We start from the raw sequence: 13,830 nt of genomic DNA on the forward strand, positions 1-13,830 counted from the left end.
GCACGCATAGCTGGTCTTGAGGACAAAAGGAGATTGAGGAAGAATCGCACTGCTACAGGACCAACCCTAAATCAGACTTTTCCCTGCAGCCGCTGTGGCCGGACCTGCCTGTCCCACATTGGTCTTGTCAGCCACCAGCAAGCCTGCAGCAAACGTGGACTATTGCACCCTTCTTAAATCTTCGTTCGCGAAGCCAAGCCGAGAGAGATCAAAAGAAATTGTATTGAGAAAAAAAGAAGGTCCAAAAAACAAAAATGCCCCAAAAAGAAAAAGGAAAGAAAGAAGAAAAACTAGTCTCCTCCATAATTAGCTCTGCTCCCCCTTAATACTCCATTCTACCTCAAATTCTTTCACCACCAGCACAAGCCAGAAGAGAGCAAACCATGCAAAAACAAAAGCAACGTCCCAGAAAAAAAATAACTAACTGGAACAAAAAGAGATAACAGCAATGAGATGGGAAAAGAAAGAAATAAGAAAGTCTTCCAAGCACGGACAGAAGAAACAGAAGACATGTAGGAAAAATGAAAAGTACTGCAAGAAGATCAAATCAGTCAGTCCTAAGGGAAATCAACCCTGACTGTTCCCTGGAAAGTCAGATGCTGAAGCTGAAGCTCAAATACTTTGGCCACCAAATGAGAAGGGAACACTCACTGGAGAAGACCCTGATGCTGGGAAAGACAGAAGGCAAAAGAAGAAGGGGATGGCAAAAGATGAGATGGCTAGACAGCAATACTGATGTAACTAACATGAATTTGAACAGACTTTGGATGATAGTGGAAGACAGGAGGGCCCGGCAGGACTTGGTCTATGAGCTTGCAAAGAGTCAGACTTGACTGTGCAGCTGAACAACAACAACAAAAGACTTGTCATCCAACAGTTACAGAAGGTTCCTGAAGGGAGGGGGGCAGTTGCCAAATATATTTATTTAGGCATTTTTGTATTTTTTTTCCAGAGAGTTCAGGGTGACATACATCAGGTTCTCCCACTTTATCCTCACAGTGGCATAATTGGGTAGCTAATTCCACAGGATTGAATTAAACAAAATTAATACCTTTGACAAGTGCCAGGAAGATACTGAAGGCATCCTTCCAGTTCTACATGTCCTGTTTCTACTGCCAATAACCTGATACCACCACCACTTGTGGTTTGATTAGCATGGTTGTTGCTGCTGTTTATCATCATCATTAAACGCCAACAAAGACAGAAGGATTGGTTTCCGACTACGAGGAAGATTCACAGGGCAGAGACCTCAGCTGTTCCTGTCAGGCCACGGATTTAGTGTGAACTCACAGGAGAGGAGCTCCAGAAACTTTATGAGAGTTCCACCTCCTCCTTCTGAGAGTTCCACCTCTTTGTCCATTGAATAGTATGTGCAGCCGCATAACAATCCCTGAATGAGCTCCACCACCTCTTTTTCTACAAAATGACCCCTGATTCCTGTCATTGTTTGGAGTACTCATTGCATAAAGGCAATTGCATTAACAGGACACACCCAAGTGCATTTTTAAAAAGACACACCCAGGACTGCATCCCATGACAAAGCAAACGGTCACAGCACTTCTCTGGCAACTGCTGCCAGTGGTTCTCTGCTCTTGATTATTTTGTCCCAGAGCATGCCTGGCCACGCAGCCCAGAAAAAGCAGGCCGTGGAACTGACCAGATGTTGCCCTCTCCAGATGCTACCCATGTGCATCTGTAGAAGTGGTTTCTTTAAAAATAGTAATAATAATAATAATAATAATAATAATAATAATAATAATAATAATAATAATAAGAATGCATTAGAGGAAAGCAAATCCCAGGACCTTGCCAGTTCCATGACCTTTCCCCGGGCCCAAAAGGGAGCCTGGAATCCTGTCCCTCCCTTCCTCTACATGCCCAGATCTCACACAGGGCAAGTTTGCCTTTTCTGGAGGGGAACAACCCCATTCTAGAAACTGAGGGAGTCCCACACATGGCTCGCCAGCTCCTACTGACAGAAGGGCACTACACAGCTCAGACCAATAGACAGCGGAGCTCAGCCCATCCTCCTCCATGCTTTGAAACCCATCCCTGTCGCTCCTCCATCCAGCTCTTCCCTTGCTTCTTGCCCTATCCTGAGTGAGAAGAGAAACCAGGGCTTCCATCCACCAGCCGCCATCCAGATGACAAGCAAACAAGAGGCAGAGCAGCCCACCAGCAGGGGCCCACAGCACCCTCTAAGCTCTGGGAGGACTTGGCAGCAGCCACTGCAGGCTGCAACTGGGCCAGAAAAGGCAGGGAAAGGGCAATGGCCACCCCTTTGGCTAGCTGGCACTCCAGGCAACAGCCTACCTCACCGATTCAGTTCTGTCAGCCCTGACTGCAACCTCCTACTCTTCCTCTCATCTTTCTCCTTCCACACTCCCCCCTTAACCCCAACCCAGGTCCCTACCTAGGGTTGCCTGCTCCCTCTTGGCAGCCAGCAGAGGGCAGGGAAAGCTACCATTGGTAGGGGGAGTCCTAGGCTGGTGACACCATTGGTGATGCAGCAACATCACTTCCAGAATACACCAGAAGTTACATCATGTTGTTGGCAACAACAAGATACTGTGGTATTTGATCAAAAAACTTTATGGTAGAAGCAATGATGGTACTTTTAGTGCATGTTGGAAATGATGTAGCTGCATTGCCAGCAACATTACTGTGGTACTGGCCTAGACCTCCACCCAAGTTTGCTGAAAAAACTCCCTTATGTTTATTATGCCCTGATCTGCAGATTGAAATATCCACAGATGTGGCTATGTTGTTGATCTGGGAGACTCAACTCTGAATCCCCATTTTGCCATGGAAGTTTGCTGTCAGCCTATCTTTGTGTGCTTTTACTTATTTATTTAGATTTATATCCCACCCTGCTCCACAAGTGGGCTCATTTGTATTTATGTGTCTTGTTCAACTGTTTTATTTATGTGTTTGCTGTATTTAATGTTTGGTATGTTTTAACCATTGCTGCCTGGTGACCCTGAGCTAAATCAAAATGCAGCAAATAAATGTTTTAAATAAATTAATTAAATAAACCTGCCTCATAGGATTATTGTGGGGATAAAACAGATGAAATATAAGCAGCTTTGAGTTTCTCTTGAGGAGAAAAGTGACATATGAATGAAGTAACTGCATAAATAAACTTATCATTTTTGACATCAGCATATACTCCCCAAATGAAACCATTCATTAATTATTGTAAACTTATTTTGTTTTGATTATATGGCATATATTTATTTAAAACATTTATTAGCTACCTTTCTTCCTTACAGAGCTCAGGACAGCTTACAATACAAATAAAATTATAAGAGTACATAAAATACAGAAAACCAAAAATTAAAACAACAGTGTAGGACTTCTTTAATCAATACAGTCCAAAACAAAACTGCCTTCAACTGCCTCCAGAGGACTGATAATGAGGTGGCCAAGCACACCACCCTGGGGAGAATGTTCCACTATTGTAGGGCTGCCATTAAATAGGCTCTCTCTTGTGTGCATCTAACTAAACAAGTTTTTTTTTAGTTGACAATTTTTATTGATATTTTCACTGAAAGGCTTATTACAAAATAGTTATATACTACAAATGCAAAGATAACCTTTTACTACATTGGTGCAATAAGAAAAGTCATAATGACACTCATGATAATATTACTCATTATACTCATTTCAATATGAAAAAGAAAACAAGGAAAGAAAAAGAAAGAAAAAAGAAAAATGCATAGGAGGTTCCATAATAAGTCAACAAATAGAAAAAAGAAAATGCTTAATAAAGATAAAATTTGTTGATAATATTGGGGATCTCACCTTCAGACATTAAATATTCAAGAATAGGAAACCATATATGCTCAAATGAGGAAAATATAAGAACCCAATCTGGTATATTATTTGTTCTTAGCATTATTATTATTTTGTTTAATTGAGATGCCTTGTAGTAATTAAGCAAAGAAGGCTATTGAATGCCACATTTTGTAATTTTCTGATAAAGGTGTTGAATTGCATCCTATGTCATTGATTGGCCCATAGGAAGTTATTTAAAACTGATTGCCAAATATTAAAATATTTATTGGGTACCACTATAAGTAAAGTTCTAAATATAAATAAAAATATAAATAAAATAAAATAAAATAAATAAAAATATAAATTTTCGTAAAACAAAAGCTTTCAATAGGTGGTATCTTTCTATCCATGAGAATGGTAATTTCCCCCATTTTTGAATTTGCATCTTTAGTTCTTTCTGCCAAGATATGTAATTTATTTGAAACAGGTCTTTTAAATTTGGAGAGATTTTAATTCCTAAATACGATATTTGAGAAAAAGTCCACTGGAATTCAGTAAAGGTTTTGATTTCCTGTTGTTGTATATTATCCAAATTCAACAGCATTAATTTAGATTTTGTTAGATTAACTTGTAGACCTGAAATTTCTCCAAATTCTTTAAGGATTGATTGAAGCTCATTGATAGATTCCTTTGGGAAGTAAGAAGTAATAGCATGTCATCCGCGAATAAAGTGAGTTTGTATTCTTTTTTGCCGATTGCAATTTCTTTAATTAAAGGGGATTGTCTAATATGCAATGCCAAAGGTTCGATAGATAGGGCAAACAGAAGTGAGGGAAGTGAGCAACCTTGCCTAGTGCCTCATTTCAGTACAATTTTTTTTCTGAATGTTAAGTGTTAAACTTTAGTGAAGCATATGGAGAATTATAAATAACATTAATAGTTGTTAAAAAGTTTTTTCCCAAATCCCATTTTTTCAATTAAAGTTTTAAGGAATGGTATTTCTAATTAATTAAAAGCTTTGGCTATATCTAATTATAATAGTACCATTGGCTATTTTTTTTTAATTTGATGTGTTAATGAGATTTAAAAAAATTGTGTGTATTATCAATAAGATCTCTTCCTTTAATAAATCCAACTTGATCCAATGTAGCTATAAAAAATTTAAAATAAACATTTAATAAAGAATAGGACAATATGAAGATGCAAATGTTGAATCTTTTTGGGGTTTTGGAAAGACTATTACTAATGCTTGCTTCCAAGATGGTGGTAAGGTGCCTTCTGTTATGATATGGTTACATTCTTTTAGTAGTGGGTCAATTAATTCTAATGCAAATGTTTTGTAGAAGTTTGTTGTGAACCCATCTGGCCTAGGAGCTTTATTAACCTTAAATGCTCAGATTGTATATAACAGCTCTTGTTTAGTAAATAATTTATCTAAGTAATCTTTATGCTTTTGTTTTATTATTGGGGGTAAATATTTCTGAAAATAGTTTTCTATTTTTAATTGGGAAGGGTTAGCAGATGTATATAGTTGTTTATAGCAATCATAAAAAACTTGGTATATTTGATTTGTTTTAGTTAGTATTTTACCTGCCTTATTTTTTTATCACTAAAACATTCTTATTGGTACGTTGATGTTTAGCTCTCTTTGCCAGATTTTTTAAGAGTTTAGGTGAGTTTTGTTAATGCTCTTGTTTAGGAGACAGTAAATCTTTTTGTATAGTTTCACTTTCTAAGAGTTCTAATTGTCTTCTTTTAGCTTGTAACTGTTTATATATTAGCTTACTACGGGTTTGTTTATGTCTTTTTTCTAGGGATTGTATTATATTTATTAAATCATTTCTTAATGCTTCCTTATGTTTATTTATATAGGCTAAATATAAGTAATCTGGCCTCTAAGGACTGGTTTTAAAGTGTCCCACACATTGCTAGGAGACAGATTATCCTGTAAATTCTCTTTTAAATTCTTAATATGCTCAATTAATTTTTCTTTGAATTGCTGATTGGATAATAAATTTGAATTGAAAGACCAATTTGTGTTGGGTTTTGTTTGTTCTTCTAGTTTTATTATTGTCTCTACTATGCATGGTCACTCCACAGCTTGTATCCTATTTGTGAAGAAACTAGTTGATGCAATAATCCAGAAGAAAAGAGTACATGATCAATTTGAGTATGCATTGAGCGATGTGTTGAATAAAATGTATAATCTTTCTCATTTGGATGAAGCAACCTCCAAGAGTTTACCAAACCAAATGTTTCTATTCCTATTTTTTACTGTATTACCTAAACTCTATTTCTAACTATAATTTTAATCTAAAACTATAACTACAAATATCAATTTAGTATCGTTATTTCTTTTCAGATTTCATTTTCCAAATGGGTATGTTTTATCTAGAATGTAATTTGCTATAAAATTCAGATCACCTCCCAGTATACATTCTCCTTCTTTAAATTTGTTTAGGAGTTCAAATGTTTCTTCTAAAAACATAATTTGTTTCGAGTCTGGAGCATAAATAGAGCCCAGTGTGATTTTTTGATTCTTGAGTAAGCCTTTCACAAATAAAAAATGACCTCTAGGGTCTTTTAGGGTATCCTGTAATTTGAAACGAACATTTTTAGATAGCAGTATAGCTACTCCTCAGGATTTCAGTCATCCACCTGCTTGGAATTGAAAATTAAACCAGTTTGTTTTAAACAGTAATCTACCTTTATCTTTCAGGTGAGTCTCCTGAAGAAAAAGAATATCAGGGTGCAGTGTAAATAAATTAGAAAATACATATTTGCATTTGATACAATTATTAAGACCTCTTGTGATCAGAGAATGAATGTTTATGCATGGAACCATAATTAATTAATAAAATTAATAAATCAAGTATATAGGTATTTATCTTTATATAATACTATATTTAATACACAATATTAACCCATTAACTCAAATAAAATAAAATAACTTAAAATAGTCTCATTAAAGTTTGTTTTATTCTATCAAAATAAATATTTTCTCCATATTGTACTTACTATGCTATGTTCCTACGTATAACACTAATCTACAGTTTAAACTACTAATATACCTAAAAATTCACACTACAACATTACATTTCTATTCCTATTTTTACTATATTACCTATACTCTATTTCGAACTATAATTTTAATCTAAAACTATAACTACAAATCTACCTATTTTAATCTAAAACTATAACTACAAATCTACCTATTGTATCTCTTCAAATTCTAACTATCATTAATACTTACTATGTCTAACAACTCTTATTTTAATCCTAACTTAATCTAAATATTACCTTAAATTATAATACTACCCTATGACTCCTACTATCAGGAAAGTGAATATTGTTTTCACTACCAAATCTGGGTGAAAATGAGGGACTTCAGTTTTACCACAATACTTAAATTGAAGTTAAGTTTCATAGAAAAGGAAAAAAGAAAGATTCCCCCCACACACACACACACACCAATATAAGTTTTTACTATTGAAAATAACATCTCAAACAAGATAGCTTTTCATCTGCAAGGTATATCAAAGTCTTACTAAATAATTCAGGTTTCTGCTTGTTTAGGTGAAGCAGGGACTGGAATTCTACTGTTCTTTGTTTTTGGAGGTGTGGATTGCTGGAACAGTTTTCTTTTGGAGATTTTTCTAGTAAAGTCTGCAGGTTCTTTAAAGCCAAGTGCTTTAAGAAATTTCAGACCTGTAGCCATGTCATTTGCTTGAAGGTTGGTACCATTGTTCATAACTTGTAGAGTGGCTGGTCCAATCCATTTGTATTTCTGTTGCGCCTTTTGTAGTTGTTGAGTGATAGGCTTGAGGTCTCATCTTCTAGTGACGCCTCTGGAGGTATGTCTGGAAATGCCTCTATTTTGATGTCTTTAAATTGAAAGGATCCCTTCTGTCTGGCTTCAAAAAGTACTTTAGTTTTAACTCTGTAGTCAAGGAGTACAATGTCTTTAGGACCTTTTCTGTTTGGATTAGTTGGAGAGCCAAGTCTATATGCCTTGGTTATAATGGGAATCACGTCATCCTCCAAATTTAATTGCTTAGCCAACGAAGTTGGCAAGAAAGATTGAAGATTTTTCATTTCAAGCTGGTTTTTCGGGAAACCTCTCAATTTTATATTACTTTATCGTAGTTCTGTTTCCAGAAAGAGTATTTTTGATACCATATTATCGGAGTCTTTTTGCATCATCTGGTTTTCGTCTTTCAGGGTTTCAGCTAGAGTCATTGCAGCCTCCGCTGGGTTTTTTTTAACATCATGTAAAGTAGTATTAATTTCTTGGAGTTGATTCTGCATAGGATCCAGCAGGGTCTTTATTTTGGATAACAAATTGTACTCAAGTTCATTTAAGTCAGCCTTAGATAAGAACATAAGAGAAGCCATGTTGGATCAGGCCAATGGCCCATCCAGTTCAACACTGTGTCACACATAAGAACATAAGAGAAGCCATGTTGGATCAGGCCAACGGCCCATCCAGTCCAACACTCTGTGTCACACAGTGGCAAAAAAATTTATATACACACACACACTGTGGCTAATAGCCACTGATGGACCTGTGCTCCATATTTTTATCTAAACCCCTCTTGAAGGTGGCTATACTTGTGGCCGCCACCACCTCCTGTGGCAGTGAATTCCACATGTTAATCACCCTCTGGGTGAAGAAGTACTTTCTTTTATCCGTTTTAACCTGTCTGCTCAGCAATTTCATTGAATTCCTACAAGTTCTTGTATTGTGAGAAAGGGAGAAAAGTACTTCTTTCTCTACTTTCTCCATCCCATGCATTATCTTGTAAACCTCTATCATGTCACCCCGCAGTCGACGTTTCTCCAAGCTAAAGAGTCCCAAGCGTTTCAACCTTTCTTCATAGGGAAAGTGCTCCAGCCCTTTAATCATTCTAGTTGCCCTTTTCTGGACTTTCTCCAATGCTATAATATCCTTTTTGAGGTGCGGCGACCAGAACTGCACACAGTACTCCAAATGAGACCGCACCATCGATTTATACAGGGGCATTATGATACTGGCTGATTTGTTTTCAATTCCCTTCCTAATAATTCCCAGCATGGCGTTGGCCTTTTTTATTGCAAACGCACACTGTCTTGACATTTTCAGTGAGTTATCTACCACGACCCCAAGCTCTCTCTCTTGGTCAGTCTCTGCCAGTTCACACCCCATCAACTTGTATTTGTAGCTGGGATTCTTGGCCCCAATGGGCATTACTTTGCACTTGGCCACATTGAACCACATCTGCCACATTGACGCCCACTCACCCAGCCTCAACAGCTCCCTTTTGAGTTCCTCACAATCCTCTCTGGTTCTCACCACCCTTAACAATTTAGTGTCATCCGCAAACTTGGCCACTTCACTGCTCACTCCCAACTCTAAATCATTTATGAACAAGTTAAAGAGCATGGGACCCAGTACCGAGCCCTGCGGCACCCCACTGCTTACCGTCCTCCACTGCGAAGACTGCCCATTTATATTCACTCTCTGCTTCCTATTACTCAGCCAGTTTTTGATCCACAAGAGGACCTGTCCTTTTACTCCATGACTCTCGAGCTTTCTAAGGAGCCTTTGATGAGGAACTTTGATGAGTGAACTTTGATGAGTGGCCAAAAATCTTTTATATATTGTTTAGGTATATACACACACACACACACACATATATACACACTGTGGCTAATAGCCACTGATGGACCTCTGTTCCATATTTTTATCTAACCCCTCTTGAAGCTGGCTATGCTTGTAGCTGCTACCACCTCTTGTGGCAGTGAATTCCACATGTTAATCACCCTTTGGGTGAAGAAGTACTTCCTTTTATCTGTTCTAACCTGACTGCTCAGCAATTTCATTGAATGTCCACAAGTTCTTGTATTGTGAGAAAGGGAGAAAAGTACTTCTTTCTCTGCTTTCTCCATCCCATGCAGAAACTTGTAAACCTCTATCATGTCACCCCACAGTCGACATTTCTCCAAGCTAAAGAGCCCCAAGCATTTTCACCTTTCTTCATAGGGAAAGTTTTCCAAACCTTTAATCATTCTAGTTGCCCTTTTCTGCACTTTTTCCAATGCTATAATATCCTTTTTGAGGTGCGGTGACCAGAATTGCACACAGTATTCCAAATGAGACCGGACCATCGATTTATACAGGGGCATTATGATACTGGCTGATTTGTTTTCAATTCCCTTCCTAATAATTCCCAGCATGGCGTTGGCCTTTTTTTATTGCAATCGCACACTGTCTTGACATTTTCAGTGAGTTATCTACCACAATCCCAGTGAGTTATCTACCACAATCTCTTGGTCAGTCTCTGCCAGTTCACACCCCATCAACTTATATTTGTAGCTGGGATTCTTGGCCCCAATGGGCATTACTTTGCACTTGGCCACATTGAACCTCATCTGCCACATTGACGCCCACTCACCCAGCCTCAACAGATCCTTTTGGAGTTCCTCACAATCCTCTCTGGTTCTCACCAACCTGAACAATTTAGTGCCATTGCTTCTTTGCTAATGTCCATGGAGCCCGCAGCCATTTTGGGTTCACTAGGCTTTCTGCCCTCTGTTTGAGTCCCTGGGTTAATTTTAATAAAATAAGAGTTTACTGCTCCCATTTTTTCTTCTTTTCAAGGTGGGAATGATGTTATTTTAGTCCCTTTCTGCTTTTTTCTCATATGAGGGTGTTATAAGAACTTTGAAAGTGTATTTTTGTTGGCTTTTGGGAGCACTAAGATTTCAGGCAAATCTCCAAACCGCCGCCCTCCAAACCAAACATATTTTTTTGAATGATGTGACATTCAGGAAGGCCCCTTCCTATGACCTTCATTCCCAGCAGAACCTTATGGGAGATGACAGTGCTTCAGATATCCCAGACCCACATTTGGTGGGGGAGGGCGGGATATAAGAATAAAACTTACTTACTTTACTTACTTACTATGTATGGCTTTAAAGGTATAAACCAACACCTTGAACTGGGCTCAGGAGCAGCTCAATTGCAGGTGTAATGGCTATAATATCAGGGTCCTATACTGTCCTGGCCACCAGTACAGAGGCAAGTCCCAGGAACCACAGGGTCTGATAGCAGGGATTTTCAGTTCACAGTCTAGAAGTCTAGTAACACAATCAAAAGGCTAAGTCAGAAGGCAGTCCAAGGAGTCAGGCCATGGTCAGGTTACATATTTCAAAAGACAGAGTCAAAAGCAGCCCAAGGGTCAGGTAACACAAATAGCTACAAAATGTCCAATAACTAATGCGGTAATCAGCAAGACTGTCAATCCCACAGTGGCTGTAGGGAGATTACAAATGCTGCTGGTTCCCACATTACTCTTCCATGCAAGCTGACTCAGCTCCTCTACTCATGAGAAGTACTGAGCCCGAGATTCTGTGATGTCTTAGTCTATTCCAGAATTTCCTTGGAAGAGTGGAGACCATTTGCTGTCAGGCACACATTCCTGCACCTCAGCCCTAGTCCATTGCCTCCTCTACTCTTGAGGTGCTTTGGGAGACCATGGAAGGTGTGGTTATGGGAAGGTTTATGCTCTAAGGGCCTCTTTTGGGTGCCTAGCTCCAGGAAGGGGTGGTTAGCAGTCACCAGGGGAAGGGCCTTATCTGTTGTGGCCTTCACCCTGTGGAATGTGCTCTCAGATGACACCCATGCCCTGCCAGACTTGTTTAGTTTCCACAGAGCATGCGATGCTGAATTCTTTAGGTTGACCTTTGGAGGGTAATGCGGGGGAAGGGATGTGGCTCAGTGGTAGAGCATCTGCTTGGGAAGCAGAAGGTCCCAGGTTCAATCCCTGGCATCTCCAAAAAAGGGTCCAAGCAAATAGGTGCAAAAAACCTTAACTTGAGACCCTGGAGAGCCACTGCCAGTCTGAGAAGACAATACTGACTCTGATGGACCAAAGGTCTGATTCAGTATAAGGCAGCTTCATATGTTCATTTTTGGACTGTTTTAATAGTGGTATGGTGATAGCCACATATTTTAATATTTAATGTTAATATTTTATATTTGTTTTTATGCTGTTTTTACCTTATTGGTTTTAATGTAAGTCATCATGAGGTCCTTCAGGTGAGTAGAAATTTAAAAATCTAATGAATAAATAAAACCTCATTCATTGTTTGAAGCCTTCAGCAGGCCCCCATATTTTCATTACACATTTCCTAACAGCATACAGTAATGGTGATTTCACAAAAAGGGACATTTCTTGTTTAATACTTGTTAGGGGCCAGCATTGCTTATTAATTTTTTAAATAGCTACAAAATCTTTGTTACTGAAAGTTACAAAATTGTTTGCAGTGAAAATGGGTGAGAGGGGGTGCATGCAGAGCAGAAAATGATAGCTTCCAACTATCCAAATGTTAGATTAGATGATGCCACTTGTAAAGTCAGAGAATATAAGTGGGCAATTTAGATACGTAACCCCTGCCAAGTCCATTATTATATTTTATTCAATCACTGTGTAGTTTCACATTGATGACTATGCTAATAACATCATTCCAAGAGTGAAAGTAGAGCTTGAAGATGGACACAATTTGCTGCCCTGACAAAAAGGAAATTTATGGCAGACACCAGCAGGGTCTGTGCAGTCCTGAGACCAGAGTGTTATTCTTTCATTTGAGTTATTTGATAATGAACAGACATCACAGAAGTGGAGCAAAAGTGGGAGGTAATTTAAGCAATGTTGTCATTTGAGATGAGCTCAGATTTCAAGATATTAATTGGCTGCAAACCACAGACCACTTGAATGGAAGTTCAGGGATTAGTTTTTCCAATAGAACATAAAGGTTTTCCTGAAAATAAGCCATTTCCTTTACGTAAAAGAATTAGGCATAGAATCCCATTGCTAATACTCAAACTTCATTTCAGTCTATCCTGCAGTAAATATTTAAAGCAATTTTCCAATCAGAGTAGTCTCTGTATTCCAGGATTGGATTCAAAGCAAATTCAGGGTGGATTCATAAAGCCATTCCCCCCCCCCCCCCAATTGATGATAATAGCCAAATTGCTGGAAATGTTCAGTACATTTCAGCTGTCAAAACTGAAGCCTTTCCATCACAAGGACTCAGTGCCCATAAACAGAAAAAGAAATAATTGCCACATCAATATTTTGCATGAATTTATCCTGGTAGATTGTATATATTTATTATACATAGTGGTATTAGATTAGTCAATAAGTTTTTAAAACCTTTAACGTGAGAAGCTTTTAACTGATTCACTGTCCAAAATCTGTCTCCTAACTTGGGCTCTGCATGGATACGTTGCTAAGTATTTAAAAGAAGTCATTACATTTATATTCTGCCTTCTTGTCCAACTCAAGATTGGACTGAGTACATGTAATTTTCCTAATGTCCCTCTCCAGTATCTCACCAGACCCACACCTGCTTAGCTTTACCAAGGATGGCTGCATCGTATGTCCTAACAACCCATAGCCTACTAGAATCACTCAGAGTTCTTCATAGCATATGGAGCAGCAAACTGTAAATGTGTACAAAGAAGGGAGTTGAAAGAACTCATGCCATAACTGCCATATCCATCTTATTAAAATAAGCATGTGTGAGGCACTTGAGACAGAGCATAAGAGTTCTATATTGGCTGTTACTGGATATGCAATCACACAACCTGTATGAAGAGCAGGACAACAAGAAGTTTACAGTTGTTAATGATTTTCCTAGCCAAGCTTTCTTTTTCTCTTTTTTTAATTTAAGAATTTTGTTTCCTGGCACAGCTTCTCGCCACTCAAGATGAAGTCCTTCTCCTGAACACAGCAATAAAATTTGATTAAAATATATTACTCTTAAAACTGACACTTGGTTTTGCACAAAAAATGGTATCAAAGAAACACCAGCAACAAAAATAGGCCAAACTATAATTTCACAACAGCAGCATAAGAAAGCAAAAATAAAACATCTGGAAAAGGACATGTTGGTACATCCTTAGAGACAATAAATATTAGGCAGGACAAAAGCCTAGATATTAACAGAATCTGAGAACAGCTGTAGATAAAGAGCAAACTAGCATCCTGGTAATTTAAAAGATGGGGA

At 38.1% G+C, this 13,830-nt stretch overlaps 1 protein-coding gene and 1 non-coding gene across 2 annotated transcripts in view; one reads left to right on the plus strand and one right to left on the minus strand.

Annotated features, from left to right (window-relative positions):
- Window positions 1-13,830, minus strand: part of LOC132567335 (cytosolic carboxypeptidase 6-like) — a 570,982-nt gene that overhangs the window by 417,828 nt on the left and 139,324 nt on the right. The window lies entirely within an intron of this gene.
- TRNAP-GGG (transfer RNA proline (anticodon GGG)) lies at window positions 11,523-11,594 on the plus strand. Its single transcript has one exon. It is a non-coding gene; the product is annotated as a tRNA-Pro (tRNA).

Source organism: Heteronotia binoei, chromosome 2 (assembly GCF_032191835.1).
Source record: "Heteronotia binoei isolate CCM8104 ecotype False Entrance Well chromosome 2, APGP_CSIRO_Hbin_v1, whole genome shotgun sequence".
Classification (NCBI taxonomy): Eukaryota; Metazoa; Chordata; class Lepidosauria; order Squamata; family Gekkonidae; genus Heteronotia; species Heteronotia binoei.